Source organism: Ischnura elegans, chromosome 3, assembly GCF_921293095.1.
Source record: "Ischnura elegans chromosome 3, ioIscEleg1.1, whole genome shotgun sequence".
NCBI classification, from domain to species: Eukaryota; Metazoa; Arthropoda; class Insecta; order Odonata; family Coenagrionidae; genus Ischnura; species Ischnura elegans.
In genome coordinates this window covers 19,096,944-19,117,353 of record NC_060248.1, presented here as the reverse complement: position 1 = coordinate 19,117,353, position 20,410 = coordinate 19,096,944, and the positions used below count along the sequence as shown (strand labels likewise).

General features: G+C 39.4%; 1 protein-coding gene and 1 non-coding gene across 5 annotated transcripts in view; one reads left to right on the top strand and one right to left on the bottom strand.

Moving 5' to 3' along the window:
• LOC124155500 (unconventional myosin-XVIIIa) overlaps positions 1-20,410 on the top strand; it is a 730,850-nt gene that overhangs the window by 31,426 nt on the left and 679,014 nt on the right. The gene's annotated exons all lie outside the window — the stretch shown is intronic.
• On the bottom strand, positions 8,230-8,300 carry Trnag-gcc. The gene has a single exon. It is a non-coding gene; the product is annotated as a tRNA-Gly (tRNA).

Genomic DNA, 20,410 nt, shown 5'->3' with positions numbered 1-20,410 from the left:
CGCTGATATTGATCCGTTCGGTCTGACACTTAAAAATTTTACTCATCGGGCATTAACATATTTATCGCATAAATGACTAGATAGCCGGATAAATTTTTGTTTTAAATTTGTAACAAATAATTATTCTTTAATTATTTAATATTTGTTGTTATAAATGCACTTTAAATTGGCAGTATTGCTGTATGTGTATCTCTTTATTAAAATAAAAAAAATAAATGAATGTGCATTATGACGGTAAATTTAATTTTTTACGGACTTTCGGAATACATGAAGCCACATAAGTTTATCTTAAATACAGACGTCTATTTAAACTAAAAAATCCGTGACTTTCTGTGAATTACTTACTGGGTAGCCTTTTGTTTGACTGATACTGTACTGCAGAAACAAATATTTTCCTTTTAATAATGATGCTGTAGCGACCCACGAACGAATTCACTGTTCTTTTGAGGTTGCTTCTCGTGTTGAATACATTTTGGGAACGGGTAAAGAAGTGAGTTCCGTAAGAGCAGTTCGATAGTTTCGCGGCGGAAATTTGTATTTGGAGCAAACCTACTGTTTGTCCCAGTTTTGTTGAAGGAGCGAGGCCACAATTCCCTTGGGAAATTTAGGAAGGAACATGCAGTGCTGTCGCTTCGGAGGGTACACTCTACTTGGCAACGTGCTATTTTCATTTTCACTGCAACCTGTAGGTTTTTCTTGAGAGTAACTACCTCCGTTTCCAAGGGTCGTGCATACATAGAATATCGGCGTGGGCCCCCTTTGCTCGGAGTCCGCTGATGTTTCACGTCACAGGTTTGTCTACGTTTTCACAATTCAGTTCTAACGAAGGATTTTGGGAGTACTAGTGACACGCTAGCTCACAGTGCGCCATGCATAAACTACGTCATTAAATTTAAAAACATTGGTAAGGAAAAAGGTGGACGATTTCAGGCGATACTTTGTGGAACCATAGAAACCATGGTCGTGTTTTAATAAAAAAAATCTGTGTAATAATAAATTTTAAATTATTCTTTCAGAAATAATTTTCCAAGGAAAGGAGTGGATACCTTAAAATGTACGGCAGGTGGCTACTTCGATTACTTATGCAATGGTGAGGTGGTATTTTCGTTAATTTTCTTCATTCGTCCACTTTTCTCTCTGCGCACATTGTAATGCAAGAAAAAAAAAACGAAATAATCCGCATCCATATAACTTATGTGATTTTTTCTTTTCTTGTGTCAGAATTTTTGCCTCAAAATTCGAGATGTCAGCAAAAGCAGCAGAACTACCATTTTTTCCCTCGGAGTGGCGAATACTTATCAATCGTCGATTTCCCTTTTGAAGCCTTAGTTTGTTAGTTATATGCTCATACTTCATGAATTAGGTTCCTCTATATATAGACAGCATCAGGTTATATATGTGATAGGCAACCCGTTATACACATTCTCTTCTTTCCTCTAATGTAACTCAATCTGATGTCAAGGAAATAATGGGAAAATAATGCTGAGATCGGTCGAGGAAATCGAGAAGTTATTTATTTGCCACAGTTGGTCGTGAACGGTGAAAATAGCGGAAAATTAGCTGGCTGGTAACGGTTAAGGAACAAACATTCCGATTTCTTTGGCTTGTCTCGTAAATGTTTACCAGGGTTCTCGTGTTTGCTGAAATATTTGTCTAAACTGTCTGGATGATTGGGCAGTCTAGAAAGGTCACCGAATCCCAATTTGATATTTGAGTGGCTTCCCAATAAACTTTTCCATTTCTCCTATTCGCTGCTTTTGGAATTGTTCGAGATGCTCTCTATGGAGTGTGCGGAGAAAAGGTGACTAGAAAGGAGGATATGGGGTTCGTGTTGAGAGGTGTGGAGTTATGTAACGGAAGCGACGGGGAAAAGGTCGCCCGATCAAAACTGCTGACGTGAGCCTGCGGCGCGTGAGGCACCTTGCCGTCTAGCGGTGGAACATGCATAAATATTAGAGGCGTTTGCTTACTTCAAAACCATCTTCGAATCAACAGAAATAGGGCTCAATTTTATATTAGTCTGGGAATGAGGGTCGTTTTTTAAATGGAATTCTCGGAAGTTTTCTCAGTTTCCCTTTTTAAACATCTGCGTCAAACTTACCCGCTTTTTGTATCTCAGGTCTAAGACAGAAATTATGAAGTTATCGGTTCAATTATAGTTTCAAAACCAGGCGAATATGTCTGGAAACGTTTGCGAAACAATTAATAGCTCTTAACTATGCGGTAGAATATCTGTTTTGACCGGTTTTGTAAATCATCGTATGCTACGGATGTGGGACTCAAGATAAAATTAGGTGTACAGAAACTTGAGCAGTTAGAACGATTAAACTATTTGGGCTGCACATTTGAGGAAAATGGATACAGTAGTAAGGACATCGGGAAGAGAATTGCGTTAGAAAAGGAGGCGTTCATGAATTAGAAAGAGATTATAAGATGATCATTATGTAATAGTGTACACAAAAGGCTAGTGAAGAGTCTGTGGAGTGTATCGCTTTATTGTATTATTTTATTTATCTTCAACACCCCGAAAACAGCTCATTGAAGGTCTTTTTCATCGGGAGAAATAGCGTTTAACAATGACTATCACATACAACCATGCCCTGGATAGGGAAAAGCCACCCAGGCGGGACTCGAACCCGCGACCTTCGGTTTGGCAGCACTTTACCCCGCCACCACTGAGGCACGGTGTGGAAACGTGGGCGGTCGGAAGGAGGATGAGAGAAGACTGCAGGAGTTAAAGATGTGGGTATGGGGAAGAATGGATTAGGCAAAGTGGATGGGGAGGAGTACAGACGAAGTGCTGGACATGGTGGGTGAGGAGTGGCAGCTTCTAGATGAGATCCGGAGCGGACAGAACATATGGATGGAGCGAGTACTTAGTGTGGATGGGATGTTGAAATCAGTGTTAGAGGGTAGAATGATAGATAAACGAGGGAGGGGAAGGAAGAGAATGAGATTTTGGGATAGAATGAAACGGGGGATACTTTATTGATAATTGAAGAGGGAAGTCCACCAAGGGTAGAGAAACTACCAAAATACTTCGTATGTACTAGATGAAAACTTACCTTAATCGGCAGAATGTTTCAATAATAATAATATTTGCTGCGATTCGTGCGATATTAGTAGCTTCAGTTTCGACAGTATTCGATTATAAAATTTGACGTGATAATTACTTGTTCCATGCGATTTTTATGATGGAGATTCGACTCGACGTTATTAGATTTGTGGTAAATTCCTGGTTCCAGGTTTTCTATTTGATATGAATCAAAATTTCAAAAAGACCGAAAAGTTTTCCATTTCGGCTGAGAATTTGAGAATGGGGCACGCTTCTCTGCGCATCCGGCTCAACGATCCGATGGGAAGGCGTGGATGCTTGAATTTCTGGATCGAGGCCGATATTGATTTAAGACTTAATGAGGTTAATGTAAACAGTGATAGTCGAGAGGATAAGGCAAACCATTCCATTTAAAGTTACCTCCAATCCGAAATATGGAGATAATGAAATGTAGAAAATTTTATTTGTTGTATTAAATATATTTAAAAAGTGGTTCTTAATTGGCCGTAGAATTTCAACTCATATTAACCAGGTTTATGGACCTTCAGATAATACGTATATTTCACTGAGATCCCCTTGTTCCCAAGTTAAAATGGTATTGTTATAAAAATCAAAGAATAAATAGTCCAAACATGGTACTTTCACTTCCCGGAATGTGTTTTTATTTCACATTTTATTACTAGAAAATCAATGCTCTTAGTTAATTTCACATCAGTTTTAAATATGAATATTTTACTAGCCTTAATTTTTACTTACTTGCTAACATTTTATATTATTTATTTTATTATGCTTTTAATATTTGGATCTAACTTTCCACCTTGTCCCACGCTTCGACGTCATTCTTTTACCATGCCTTTACCTTTACCTTTTTAGTTCGTGTAATTTTGTGTGAGTTTAACCGTAGAGTAAGTATACATATATTTACTTACTCTATGGTTAAACACAATGGGGATTGTTAATTTTTACCTTGGAAATCACCTTATTTTATGGCTCCCTAGCGCTGCTATCGACTGCATGTTAATTAAAGTTTTAGATGTATAAATATAAATTTAAAATTGGAACCAAATGAATCGCTGACGGACGAGGAGGGAGTCTCATTTTATTTCATTTGTTGAGCTCTATTCATTTCATACTTAATGTTTTTGAACATATAAGGTGATCGTACTTTACCATTTCCATTCCATTCTCCCAAGTCCAGGTCAAGTGCGTACCCAGGATAAAAACTAGGGGAAGGGGGCAAGCCATGGTTGCTCAAGTTGTAGGAAAGATTTAAGTATGGAAAAGGTGAATGAAATCAACATATTAAGGAAACTGTAACAGCTCTCTATTAGTTTTCAAATTATTTGGTTGAAAAAATATTATTTTCCATAAAGATACTTGCGATTTTGCTTCTAGGGGGGGCGGCAGCTGCCCCCTCCCGCCCCTCGCTGGGTGCGCCCATGGTCCAGATTCCGGTAGCATTTAAATTCGCTTAAAAACAGTAAAATATGTCACGTGATCAGAGCAGAGATTTTGCTGTCAGGCTGTCAAGTAGCAAATGAGCATCGGAATGTATGAATGTATCTCTTGACTTTCTCATCATGGTGAACTTAGTGCTTAAATTATAGTTAAAACCATCCCGTAGCCATTAATCGGTTATCAGTATCACATCTGGTGAACAAGCCACCAGTTGAAACAAGTGGTCGATCTGAGAAAGCATGGGGGACGCAATCAGGGCTGGCCTGGGTATTTCACTTTATTGCTTTGGGGCATCATCCTGGGTCACGCAAAGCTCAAATGTCAAACGACTTGGTGAAACGCAACTTTGAAAGTTTTTTTTTGTACGGGCCTAATCTTAGGATTTACAACTTAGTGGGAAAAACTAATTTCCTTGTTTGAAAAAATCTTTGTTGTAAAAATTTTCTCTGCTCTTATTTGTATACAACGATGAAAATTGAGCATGACTTGAGGATATAGTTGTTATCTCCTTGACTTAAGTGCTCCTATTTAAAAATATATGGTAATACAGCCAATGTTTAAAGATTTATACATAATTGTTCTTTGGTACTTACGTTACATATAATTTGAAAATTAGCTTATTGCTTATTTATAAGTGGCTTAAGACATCTTAAGAAGGCGCCAAGCTTAAATGTGTGTTTAATATTAATCTTCTTTCTTTTGTGTTTGAGATTATGATTAAAATATCTAAATTCGGTAGTTTTTCATAGTTTTTTTTCCGCGTACATCTTAGAAAATATTTAGAAAGTGTAATATGAAAGGTAGACAAAGAGGAGGCTTTTTTTCAATGAAAAATGTTTACATGTAAAGAATGGACTGGAAAATTAGTATCTATGGATATTGAAGGAAAGATGCCTCTTAACTGATTATGGTTAAGCATTTCTTGATTTTATTCCATTACTTTTCGAACTACAGCTACCGAGAATGAGTTTTAATATTGAAGAAATAGTATGCAGCGTTATGCTTACGACATAACAGTCTTAGCCGAGATATAGAATCGTAGACACTTGCGAACTTTTACCGGAATATTTGCATTTATACGAAGAGAATAAAATATTATACTTTTTGAGTTAGAATCGTTTTCGAAAAACCAAAATCCTCATTACTACTCCAACATTTAAACATTCGAGGCTCTTTTTTTCACTCTTGTTACGCATAGTTTGGTTGGCCTAATACTTTCGAAATATGCTGACATAGACGTTTCATACTTTTCATCCTATGGTAATTTTTTTCCCTGTCTGTCGTTTGTCCTCGATATGCCTTTGTGATGGGGATTTTTTTTCTTGATGCGCATGTATGCATTCGTTTGTTTCCGGTGCATTTGCGGAATGTGCATCGATGTGAAAAAAATGCGATACCCGAGTTTTCTGCGTTGCGGTGGCCTGTTTTACGTTCCGTGTACTCAATATTTTTGTTTGCAGGCGCTTTTAAAGAGTTTCATCTTCTGTTCATTAATTACTTCCGTCCTACATCACCCATGAGATAAGTGTAAGCGTATAAGAATATATATTATATAAATATAAGTATATAATATAAATAATATAAAGGAACTTCTTCTTGCCCTAGGGTGGGCACATAAAAAACTTAGAGATTGATAGAAAAACGAAAAATAAAATAAAAGTGGGGAACTTACGGGGAAAGGTTGTTTCTACAAATTTTCGATGGGACGCTGCCCATCTTTCTCAAGTGAGAAGAGGAGGAAAAGTGAGGGTAGAAGCAAGGATGCATAACAGAGGGTAAAGATGGAGGGGGGAAAACGGTTGACGGGGATTGGTTGTGTTCTAATGGGCGCGGTTGATTCCTGGTCCAGAAAACGCACGGAAAGCCCATATGCATGCCTGCTCCAAGTCCTTCAGCTCTAGGGGGGTGGTAGACGGGGGGAGGGAGGCCAATATTCCCACTTTATAGCAAAACAGATGTAGGTTCTTTATGACCGGAAGCCATTACATGATAAGAATTTGCAGATAGAGTATACTTGATAAACTTATAATTGATACAATCATGAAAATGATGGAATTGGAAAAAGATATAGCCGACAAGGTTTGAAAAGAAGCAACTACTCTGGTCTAGCCATGTTAAGAGGATGTATGTAACCAGTAGGCCTAAGCAATATTGGATTGGAGACCTACAGAAAAACTGAAAAGAGAAATACTAAGAGTGAATTGGAGAGAGGGAGTACTGACAAGTAGTGACTTGTGAGAGCAATGGAAACAAGTGGAATGGGAGGAGTGTCATGACAGGGAGACATCGATGCTGAGTGCAGGAAAACGACGATAGTCGTAAACAACCTGCTGTATATGTAACACTTGAGTGTTGCTTATTTTTTAAACTTTCTTTGATTCTTGAGTTATGCTATGTTGTAATTCTTGAGTTGCGGTGAAACAATCAGATCGGTTGTTTAACATTTAGAGGCGCACGAAAGTAATAAATGAAATAACGATTAATTTTCTCGAACAGACCGAGTGACATACTTTCTGAGGCGATTAATTAATTGAAAGTTGCAGTCCAATGGAGTGCCAGAAGTCACTCCGTCATTACGTCCGAGGAGCCGTTTTCGATTAATAAAATATTTGAGCGTCGAGCATGGACACACGCTCCCCCCCTACACGCTGCGCCTGGTGAGTCACAAACACATTCGCTCCCTCGTTCAACTAATGTCGCTTTCAATATTCCCATGCGAAGCAAATTAAATATTTCCAACTGTCGAACCACCGGTACATCGACATACTACCCCGCCTCAATAGGCATGTGGCCAGGGGCATGCTTGGACATCAGCTGTTACGGTGTAAAAAGAAAAGGTAATGTGCATGCTATGTTCCACGTAGTATTTATACAAATGCCTTTATTCTTCGGGGGAAAACGGGTTTCCATAAATTATCCGTTCGCAAAATATCTCTCTTAATTTATAATTTCTGTCGGACGAGGAAATATGAGGGTGTTCTAATATGATAGCCTCCGTGTGGCTCTGTGCCATTCTCAGTAGCTCAAACAGTGTAAGTCTAGTGCCCGGACCCCGAGTCTCTTGGGACCACCAGCCTAATTCGTTTAACATCGTGTAATAATTTCTGTACTTGTGTAGGTTAGGTTAGGAATGCGTTTTATTTAATAACTTTCTACCAATCAGGTAAGGTGCGCTTACTTTCATGCGTCTTCTGGCGTTAATGCGTAATTTATGTAATGAGAGGGATTCCTGAAATGGATTTTTTGAGCCCAGGATGGCCGCTGACCTACTGGCATTAATTGATGGACGTAAGAATGCTGTTGGAAACGTGGATGTCCTCAACGTCATGATCGGTTCCGCCGATATCGTATTGGGTTTCCCACGGTCTGATTATGCAGCTGCGGATACATTTGTCGGCTCTAACAGCGCTTAGTGGTGTGCTTTCAAATTTATCTTTGGGATATCTAGGAGTAGTGACGGCAGTGAGTATCGTGCGTCCGAAAAATTCTTGTCGCCTGAAATGCGATACATTTTCCCTTTTCTTGATTCCGATTTTGCTTTTATTTTCTTAATATTTCAGATATATCCCGGATGAATGAGAAAAATTCAGCAAAAAATTGGAATTTTTAAAATTTCTCAGCTCGTCTCGGGCTTCGGGTAAAGTATTACACATATCAGGTCATCTAAGTTTATAGCGAAAAAAGTATTAGGTTCCGCTTAACAAATCAGCAAAATGTGCATCGGCCGGGAATCGAACCCGGGCCGCCCGCGTGGCAGGCGAGCATTCTACCACTGAACCACCGATGCTTCTATATACGGCCACAACGGCGCGGAATAGATATAGCCAAATGTATTTGACTTCGCCCGGATGGTGAGCATTGAAAGTTTTTCAAATTCGAAGCGAAATTGTAGACGTCGTCCACCTAGTTTTCCCCGTAAAATTGCAGAAATTGACTAATTGCCATAATGAAGATTGTAATTAATCAAGCCTCGCCCTTCTGTTTCCCAACGATTTTCTTTTTTTTTTAAGTGTGACTCCATATACTATCTCCAAAACTATCTTAGCACCACATTCTGTACTTTCCTTTGTATTCAAAATTTACTTTGCGTTCAAATATTTTATACACAATCATGGAAAAAAATTGATTCGGGAATCGAAACGTTTTGAGAGTAATGACCAATTGTCCGACTCGCTCGGCCTAGTTTGATGTTGGCCTTTTTTTGAAAGTCGTAAGCCATGTGGTATATTTATTCGTCGCATTCCCAGTTGCCTATGTACTAAAATAATCCTTCAAGACATGATTGTGTGAAATATCGCAATGCAAACAATTATCCAATTAAAATTCACTAACTTCTCTATCCAGGAAATTATCCAATTATCCACCATTACGTTACGAAAATTTCCGAATTATCATTTTACTGATGTTCTGTGGGTGGTTACCATTTAGCGAGAAACGTCCTAAGCCATCACGAGGACCACTGCTTTCCAAATGGCTGGAGCGAGTTTTCTTACGAATCAACGTCCAATTTTGGAATTTGTAATATTCATGGTCACAGCCTACCTCTGAAGGGCGGGGATATCTCCTACGCCGAGCTTCGTTTTGTGACACACTAACGGGAACGAGTTCACGAAGAAGTTAGGAAATCAACACCACGGCCGAGTATTTGGGGATCGATAAGTCGAAAGCTGTCAGAGATTTTTATGGTTTCAGTCCTGATTTATGTCCTGAAGTTTCTATCAGGTTGGCTTTTGTACTCTACTTTTTCTGGAGTCCACTTACATGGTAATATCTCCCGTTCAACGTTTATGTGAACATAATGCTGCCGTACAAATGAAGTAATGTGGTTTAGAGTCTACAAATCTGAAAGAGGGTCTTGATGCTCTTGGTGAGACTGAATATGCCTTCACTTAAAAGATTACATAAAGAAAAGATCACATGCAATAACACCAATTTGTACACTCTGCAGAGATTAAAAAAATTCCCTACGATTTTTTTAAAATTCCTGTTTTACATGCGTGGTGTTAACAACTTACTTGTCAACACTCCAAACTAAACCAAATTCTACTAGTAAATCTATTTTTATTACGTCAAGTTCGTTTACCCACAGATCTAACTTGTGACGTACTGATGTGTCCACGAGAAGCCATAAAATGTTTCAGGGCCTAATTTTGGATATCAATTAGTTTATAAATTTCAGTTTTCTTTGTTGCATACCTGAAGTATTACAATAGAATGATAATTTGCTTGCAATAAGCGCACATAAGCGCAAATTGAATATCCCCGCGAAATCTCATTGCGAAGTCTTCCGCGGTTAATGGTCGATGCGGAGAAGTGTCTTAGTGATGAGGCTGCCCGCAAAAGGCGTTGTATTACATCTAGCGTAAGAATTGTGTCTGTTAACTATCAGACGTACGTAACGTACCTAACAATTTCCTTCTTCTTATCACCATTTTCCGGTCTTAACAGACTGTAATAAACACGCCCTCTACTAAAAATTCGCCCCATTACCCTGCACTCTTCCAGCCTGCACAAAAGAGCGTCATCATTTATTTTCAACTCATTACTGAAAAAATATCACTGGTTGTCACCGTGCAGCTACTTGACTAGAAGTGAATTTCTGTGGCTCTCGAAATGGTTATCCATCTAACAGTCTTTTTAACTTACTAATGCAGTGGCGCTGGGTATCAAATTCTTCGTAAACAATAACTTTATGGAAATCTACAACTGTATCACTAAAAGCAAATTAATTGACATCTGAGCAAAATAAACTTATTTTTAATTCTCCTTTCCAATTAAAGGAGTAATAAATTTACTTTTACTGTATTTTTCTCCTTTCGTAAAAAAATTATCTCATCATCATTTTCCCCGGTCTTAGGTGTCGTTGGCATGTTCTCCGGGTGCTTATGGCGTGTAGGGACATTCGCTGCAGCATCGTGCTATCGCGTCGTAGGTGACGCAACGCCGTTTAGCCTGCACTTTCTCGACACGAGTGCGGTCGTACCTTTCTCGCCTCCATTCCTTTTATGTATATGTTCCTCTCGCCTTCATTCCCACCCTCCTCCTGCACCCCTCCTTTCTCTTCCCCCTTTCTCCTCCTCCCGCCGTGAATAAATATTTCAATCCTGACAGTCTTATGAGGTTCTCGGGGTCTTACGTTTTTATTTTTTTATTTTTTTTTTGCACTGTGGTAAACTTCTCCGCATTTTTGTGCACTGTGCATCATTGTATTTCAATCCTAGGATTGGTGGTGTAAAGCCTTACGTATCTTCCTATCTCTTGCTAGCTGTGATATTTACCTAAATTCTTCTCGAATATACCCCATGACTTATTTTTATCGTTGTAGTTCATGACATTGCCCACTTGCCATGGTATTTTTGTCGTCAAGTGCTTCACGCAGCCCTTTCTCTTCATATTATATTTTATTTTCCCCTCTTTTTGTATTCGTCTGCGTAACCTTCAGTATCTTCCATGAAATTGAAGCCTCGGAGACAACCATTTTTCGTCTTGGTGGTGGTGCTTTGATTGTGGCCGATTGGTGGCCGAGCTTTGATTGCATGTGCAAATAGATATTGCTCGTCACGAGGGGACCTCCGATCATCTTTTATCTTCTTAAGGCCTGTTTACACGAAACATGAACACGTGTATTATACATGTGCATTATATCTGATTGCATGAATGATTTAGGTGGGGGTGGTTACATGGTGCATTATGGGGTTCGTTCTCGCGTTCTTACATTTATGCATTAGCATATACTAGCTGATTTACCCTGTTAACAGGCCTTTGAAGTGTGAGAAAACGTACGACAATAACGGGAACTAATTTTTTAAATTTCTCGCGAGTTTGGTGAGTCCGATTGTTAATGTTTTTTGTTATGTCAGTATATATGCCCCTGAAGTACGATAAAGTTTTAGCTACAACCATTGTTTAAAAAACCTTAAAAGACATTCTTTTTACAAGCATAGATGAAATTTAAAAAAATCGCTGACATAGCTAAATGCTATCCCAAAGATCGAGTTTGAGAAGTAATTCGAGGATTGGAAAACGCCCTGTCACAAGTGCATTATAGCTAATGGGGACTGGTTTGAAGGATAGACGAATAAATATTTTTTCCATAACACTAAAATTCCCATTGTTTTATGAACACATCTCCTATGTATTGGGAATGAATAGGACATAATTAATGCGTAATTATTGACCAATCCTCTCTCGCATGGCAGCTCGGTGACGCCACGGTAGGCAACAGATGTGCCCGCTGCGAATTCGACGTAGAGATCCACGTTTGTTTTTTTGATTAGATTTTTTTAATTCATTGCTATTGTTGTAATTGGAAGCAATTTTTGTTGACCTTCCTAATTGTAACACTTGCATATACATACACATTTCACTGTAGCCCCCGTCCCCATTTGCATTACGTCAATCATCGATAAGCAATCACATTACGTAAATGACATCGGAAGCACTTGAGTTATAATAGCTCTCAGTTCGAATTTTATATAATCGCAAATCACTGCTTGAAGAATGGAAGTAGTAATGGCTTGTGCCAATGTGAAATTTTGTGTTTTTTTAATTTTAAATGCTCATTTCAAATGTTCAAGTTTCAAAACTTATTGGTCATAATGAAACTTGGACTAAGTAGACGTAAAATTTTGTGGCAATTAAATTCATTTAATGAGCACACTTGACGACTTTTTGAGTTTTTCGGTTCCTGGAATTCTTTTACTTCTGTTCTTTTGTGTAGGGAAAAGCTATTAATGGCCCAACTTCTTATTCTGGTTTTGACAAAGCTTTCTATCGAATCGAGTTGTGATTGGCACTGAGGCATTTATTGTGCTATCATGCGTGAGCGTCCGACGGCACGAGGAGACTTTACGGAGAAATAAAGTTTCCATGTATCTTGTGCCCGGTAATGACATTTAATTACTCCCTTATAGAATGTCCTTGAACAATGTAGTGAGCTGTTTGTCATTGATCGACGTCTTTGACGTCACGTGCGCACGACAAGTTATCCTATTATGTCACCCTTCTAAGCAAGTTATCACCATGTGAGCGTTTGATGTTAAGGTTACTTTCAGAAAATATATATTCCCCTGGGAAACGCGATGTATAGCTGTTTGCAAGATAATTCACTGGATACAGAGCAGAAACAGGTTTAGTTGTTAATAGGAATTAGGGAAGTCATAGTATATGGAAGTAGGAGATGAATTTTTGTAGTGTTTTGTAGTCTTGTGTTTAAAAAGAAATTGAAATACAATTTTTTCCGACGTTTCATGGATTTAGTTTCCTTAGTCAGGGCTTAAAATGAAAATGGATGTAATTTTGAGGTATAAACAAAATATAATGTCATAACATTTTTACTATAATTCATAGTATAATACAAAAAATTCAGTGGTAATTTAATAAAAAGGAAACTGGAATTTTGGCACAAGTTTTTTACAACGTTTGTGTATGGCTGCTTAGCTATTACAGTGTATGGTTGGTATTACCAATCAATTTTGATTAATCAAATAATAAAAAAAATTGCTAAAATTGTATCTCTTATCTTTTGTTTCGACTATTTTTTGTTTTAGAAGTAAATATCATTTATTTAAGTATGTATTACTTTTGCTATATTATATTCATTGCCTAAATTTTATCAAATTATTTTTTTATTTTTAAGTTATTTTTAAATATTTATTTAATTCCGTCATTGTTCTGGGCAAAAACGAAATCTCATACCTGCCGTTCGGCAAAAAGTGTCTCTTAATTTATCGTTTCCGTTTGACCTGGAATAACAATGGGGATCTTATTTTGATAAGTTCCAATGTGATATTCTCCGTGTCACCCTAAAAGTTATCTATTCCTGATTGCTCAAGCAATCGAAGCCTAGCGCTTATCATCCGAGTCTCTAACGGCTCCCTGCTTAATCTGTGTAACGCTTTATGTACGCCCGCAGCGGTTTTTGTCGAATCACGTTGCTTTCGTTTGTATTCTATAAAGTTCACGGATGAAGTCTTTCAGTGCCGAATCCAAATTCTCGCTACATATCCAAGTTGTGGTTGGACGAGTGCGAAATAGCGCCTCTCTTTTACGTTTTCATCCGAAAATCTCCCCTCAACACTCTTGACGAATCCTAGCTTCTTCAGGGTGCCCTGTATGTGTGCAGTTCACGCGTCTGAGGCTTAATTCAGGGTGAGGTCTACCCTCACCTATCCACACCAACCGTCGGGTTGAATCACAGATTGAGTTATTGATTGCCTATGTTAAGAAGCGAAATGAGATATTTTGATGGTATGTAGCGATGCTTTTCGTCGGATTGTTGAGGCTCCTTTAATAAGTTGAGGACTACTTTAATAATGATAATGCCTTTTCTCGTGCGTAGTGTACGCCCCTCTCGTTGCGTTTTGGCGAGCGGTGTCTCCGCCGAATACGCCTTCCGCTGCTCTTCTGTTTTCCCGCGTACGCCCTCCCTCCAGCTGACGCCCTTTTGTCCTCGACAAAGAATCCGTCGGGCCGCTCCATCGATCCCGACTCCCCTAGGTGTGACGACGACTCGCAAAAATTCTTTCGCCCCCCCCACCCCCTCCTTGCAATTCAACAACCGCCGTGTTGTCTGAAGCGAAAATTTTTGTTGCTGTCCTCACGGTTGCGAAGGTATGTCGGATTTCCTCATTGGAGACATTTGGAGTGAGGCGCTGAACAGGGCGTATATGGAAAGAGCGACTGGACGCCGAAGAGCGACAGTTGTTCGACGTTGGGTGATGACGAAGCGTTCGGTTGTCCGTTGGTTTACATTCTGTCAGCGTGAAGAAAAAATGTTCACGTGTTTTATTTTTAATGAACGCCAGAATATGATATTTTTAAATTGGAACTCTGTTCTGGCTTGGAAAATAATTTCGCTTTGGGCACTCCATATTTCTTTATTCTGACCAACTAGAATGCAATAAGTGTGGAATCTACATACTTAGTAAGACATGTTTATTTTTCAATATGGTTTTTCCACGTGGTAATAATTTAGATCCTCCACGTGATGATTCTTCAATTGATTGCATTGCTTGAAAAAATGTAATTGGTGTTAGTAAGTAATTAAGACTACATCACTCCTGCCCACTTCTTATGTATTTATTGGAGAATTACCCGATAATATTTAATGAAACATTCGCAATTGGGTGGTTATAACCATCAGTCGAGGCTTGTGGATATAAATGAACGGTCATCGCCATCTGCCCTACCCTGTCGTGCGTATAGGATCTAAAATTAATGCACACACGTTGAGGGCAAAAAATACTTCCTTTGTACATAGGATCTGCTCCAAATATTCCAGTTGAAAATCTAACAATGTGGAGTCATATTGTCGGGAATTCATGACAACAAATAATATTGGCTTGAAATTCATTCGCTTGGTTGTGAAGCAAGAATTCATCGTCATTCGTATTTCTCCGAACTTGCTGACGGAAATAACACAATGGAAGTAGTTTGGGCAAAAGTGGCAGTGATAGCCAAACAATCATGCTTGCGACGCTGAATGTTTGGTTGCTTATAAACATAATTACTGCCTTTAAGCATAATTCCTAAGAGACATAATTCCAGTCATAACCGGCGTTCCAAGAAATCAATACTCATTACGTTGTTAGAGTGACGTAATTGATGAAACTAGTTTCACAGAACTTACTAACAAACCGCATCATCGCGTTTCGTTCTAAGATCCTAAGAAATGCAAAAATTAATATTCTCTTCTTCGTACGTGCATTTATTTAAATAGCTGTATTTCAGAAACTGAAACTGTATTTACCAAGGCAGTATATTTGTGCAAGTTACTTTCGCAAATAATTACAGACGAAATGAATTCAACCAAATTTTTTTCGGGAGCCTGGAGTACTTTCATTTAAGTTATGAAGTGATACTACTTTGCACCTTTCCTGAGTCAATATGTTTCTCTGCAATGCAACATTATCAAGAACAACAACAACAAGGCAACAACAACAAGTCTTTGATGATGCTGAGGTGCAATGAAGCATGTTGACTCGGGTGAAATAAAGTTTTATGTGGAGAAGTGTAAAGTAGTATCACTTCATATCTTATAATGGCTCTCCGCAAAGTATCTGCTTCTTTCATTCAATTTAAAATTTCATTTACTTGCGACTATACCCCTCCGCGAGTTCATATAGCTAATCATATAACATTCGTCGGAAATTTCCTGCAGGAAATAACCTGCTTAGACTAAAGAAACTAATAATGGACAGCTTGATCTGGGTAGGTATATAAAAATCTTTGTTAGGGGGGAGAATATCAGGCAAGCGAGGAATTGGAAGGATGAAAATAGGATTTATTGATAAAATTTGAGGAAGCAAGCCTTATTGTGGAAAGGAGATCCAACATGGGCGGGGAGACAGGCTGAGGTAACCCGCAACACGCTCCTTGCAAACCTACCTTAACCGATAGAGTACTTTAATGACAATAATAATGCGTTGTAATCTCAACGGGATAGTAAGTATGCATCACCTCCTCGTAAAGTCAGTATCGATGAGGCAAATGAGCCCTGAAGCACTGGAGCATTAAATGTGGACCCCTACGCTCATTGCTTGAATCAGTCTACTATTTGAGCTCGCTGCTTGTCGATAAAATTATTATTGTAACCGGAAATCGATAGAAGTAAGAAATCATAATATAAGAATGTCTCTACATTAATTATTGGCGAACAATAGCTGGTATCATTCTATCAAATCTACTGCTCTAGATGAGGTATTTTTAACTTTTATTTTGGGCTCCCTCTCTCTCCTGAAGGGGGGGGGGGGGTTTGGCCCCCCTGGGCGCCCTGGCTGCGTCTCACTCACCCAACCGTCAAGGCGCCCTCTACCCCGCCCACCTCCCGTGCCGAGTGAGAACGCGCCGTTGCACGTAATCGCGTGACTCGTGTGGACAAGAGGAGGCGTGCTTCTCTCGCGAGGGCCCGCGGGGCTCTTCAAGGAGGCGAAGGGGGGTCCTCCAGTGAACAACCAACCCCCCCCCCCCCCCCATCCATGGTCACGCATTTCGGCAACAGTGCCCACCCGACTTTCTCAATCCAGCCGTCGCGTCGCCTTCCATGCCCTGTGGTTTCCTCGTGCATGCTCGGCTAATCCCACTATTGTCATGGCGATGTTCGCGAGGGAGACACTCCCACGGTCGAAAAAAAACTCTTTTCCGCATTTCTCCTCAATTTTTTGCCTGCCTGAACTTTCTTTTTCTGACTCCCTCACCAATCCAAGGAGGACTAGGAAAGAGTTTTATGTGTTCAGTTACTGTAAATGCGAGAGTTCAATATGCTGGAGAGCAAATGCTAGAGTCCTGTACCTACGCTCTGGGAGTAAGCCTTCCGACGTAAAATTGGATTCCGTGATTCTTATATAGTCAACTTTCTTAGGAGAGGTGTCGTGGAACATAAGTAATGATAATGATAAAAGAAAATATCGTTTTGTCCTTAATCTATTAACGGAGTACTACTACACGTGTTTAGTAATACTCCGTTAATAAATTGTGGAAAATACGAAACCTTCGTTTATCATTATCATTATCCGTGAATCTTATATGCAAAATCATAGCACGTGTACCGCTTGGCTTTTTCAAAATTCCTGATTTCTATTAAAGCCATAGAGTAGTGCGTCAGAGAGTTGTGTGTTTAGTTATAACAAATTCTTGAGTTAAATCTCCCTTACCTGTGTAACTGGTACGCTCGAAGGTATGGCTTCTGACATCTGTAGCAATGAGTCCATTTTAATCCTGAGGTCATGGATTTCGTGTAATGATTCGTAATTTCAACATTTTTCATTCATATACAAAGCAAAAAAATGGTAGGTTGGAGTTTAGTGTGTTAACTTTTTGCAAAGGGTCGAGTGAAAACTCCCTCTATCCAATTGAGGGTTCGCTGTAATGTTTGTATTACTAAATAGTTTTAAAATACATTATGCATTCTCTTGTAAATATGAGATAAGGGGTCCTCATCCTCAAGATAAGAGTACCTCTTCTCAATGCAAATATCTGTTTCGGTATGATAAATTTAACTCTAATTTTTATTCTCACTCTCTTTAGATATAAATATTAGTAAACAGTACTTGAGAATTGGCAAAATTTTGAAATATCACCATATTTCAAAATTTTGGTGTGGTAGACTAGTGGGTAGAGGCTGATCGAGGGGTCCCGGGTTCTACGTCTACATTATACCCTGCGGGTCACCTCAAGGGTGTTTGGCAGGGTGTGATCAATTCCCATATGCACATCATACGGCCTTAATTGAGGTCCGGCCCCGTGAAATCTCTGATAAGCTGCTAATTTTAATAAAAAACATCCACTTATTGTAGGCAGTAATTCATTGATGCAATTAATATTGCAATGTATTTTAGTTTTTTAATATTTGTGATTACGTTATTCTTCCTCCCTACGTGAATTTATATAATTTTCGTGGCGATGTCGAACGAATCAGGAAAATATGTTTTACGCTCAAACACATAAACGTTTTCTCCTGTTCTTTTTAGGCAATAAGCCTTTCCCCGAAATCATTAAGCTTCGTAGATATTTTTGATCCGGGACCTTAACCATGGGCTCAGACCACTACAAGTGGACAATAAAAATTTATCTCAAACTGTGGCTCTGTTTTTAATTCCTCGTAAAATGTTAAAAAAAAGGTTATGTGATGAAGTTGCCTCCCAGAGTTTCATCATGCAATATTTACTATTGACGTCAATCGTTTGAAAAAGTTGGAGTCGTTATAGTTCTTTGAACGCAGTTTATGGTGTTCCAGGAAGTAATAAGGAGAAGACAAACTATTATTTATCTGAAACATCATTGGGTGTACCTCTCATTTGTGACACATGATAGCAATGTGTACAGTCGATATCTATTGATCTTTGCTTCTTTAGGTGATACGGCAATATTTATCAGTCAGTGACGGCTTTCAAGAATTTGATCCTATTGGTTACACCATGCATTCTCTAGTAAATATGAGATAAGGGGGCCTCTTCCACAAGATAAGAGTACCTCTGGTCAATGCAAATATCTGTGTCGACATGATGAAATAACTCTAATTTTTATTCTCACTATCTTTAGATATTAATATTAGTAACAGTACTTGAGAATAGGGTAGTCTCCTTCATCAAAGAAAACGAAATTCATTGATTGCGATTCGTTACCCACCAGTAGTGTATTCATAATACACAAATTATTTGGTTTTAGAAATCCCAGTTTAGACGAATTTTAATGGTCAATTTTAACCTCATTTGAAAAAGGCCAGATTGGCGCCCATGCGATGCCACTCCACGTGACGTCACAGGGACCTAGATGCGATACGAGTAGTCAGGAGATTACCAATGCATGTATGAGGCACAGAGTTTAGGGAAACATCTCTTAGCAGGGTACTCTGCTACATGCTAGCAGCCTGCATCTTAGCGGCGCTCATAACCTCGCCCCAAGGTGGCCTCACACGGCGGTAGCCGGAACCAGGATGACGTCAAAACGGGGTTTTCCTAGCATTCATACTTAGCCGTCGCGATTTCGCGCGCTTGAAAATTTTCACTTTTCGTTTATTGGCGAAAAATAGATATTGCCATTTAAAAATATAAAAGCATGAAATACGTACTCCAGGAGTAATAATCTTTCGATTTAGGCAATAAGAAAATAATTGGAAATCTCCCTATTTGCAAATTTTGAAATGTCAGTATATTTCAAAATTTCAATCCATGGCCACCCTGTTACAGTTCGGCACAATCTATTTTTTTCTTTCGTTTATGAATCTTTGAGATGAAAGAATGTTCGATACCGTAATAAAGGGTGCTGATCAAACACGGCACGGGGGTATGTTGGCTGGCCATGTCGTCGCCGCAATCCCTTCCCTCCCTTCCTTTCCCTTTCTGCTGTGCGTGGTGTGTGCCGTGGCATGTTCTGTTCCCTCCACCGGGGGACCCCTCGAGCTCCTCTCGAGTGCATCGCAAACGAAGCGAGCCCCTCCCTCCACTTGCCCACCACTCCCGTATCTCGCCGTGCAATCGCTTTCGCTGGCCAAGAGGTCCTCGTGCCCCTGCTGCAAAAGTGCCCCCCCCCCTTTACCACTATCTCCCTCGCTCTTTTGTCCTTTTGCCACCTCTCTACTCACCCTACTTCCCTCTTTCTCTCTAATCTTGATCTTTTTTATAGTATTAGGGGAATAAATACCCCCGCGGATCGCTTAAATGTTGACAAATGAAAAGTAACGGTTTGTCATTTAGCTTGACTTAACGTTAAAGATGTGGGAGCTTGGTAGACTAATAGATAGAGCGCTTGGCTGCTGATCGAGAGGTCCCGGGTTCTACGCCTTGATAACACTCTGCGGTCCACCTCAACGGTGTTTGGCAGGGGGTGATCAAACGCCAGCATGCAGCAAACGAGAGGATTCCCACATGCACACCACACGGTCATAAAAATGTAACGCGTACCAAATACTTATACTTCTACATTCATGCAATGGCAAAACTTACCAACTACTTATGAAGGAAATCTGCCTATGAAGCTAGCACATGCAAAACACGCTGTTATAAATACTTGGTAAATTAAGAAACATGCATTAAGGAATACATACGTCAATAGGCTACACTACTAGTCAACTAACCCATTAGTAAGTCCTAACGCTGCCGTTTTAGTCTCTTATTCAGCTCTTCTTCTCCCAGGTGCAACCTTTTTACTCCCCGAAGCAAAAATCCTCGAAGTTCGAGGTGGCCCAGGGATAGAAGCTGCCTCCCCCTCCTACATTGCATGTGTGAAACTCAGCCTTCTTTAGCCTAGTCCGATGTGATCCCTACCCTCACCTAACGAAGCCAACTCTCTAGTTTAATTAGCAAGTGAGTGGTCATTTAGCTGAGTAAGCAATGATGATAAATCGTTCGACCGAGTGGTTTAGTAGGGAGTGCTCAGAGGAGTAGGAAAAAGTATTCT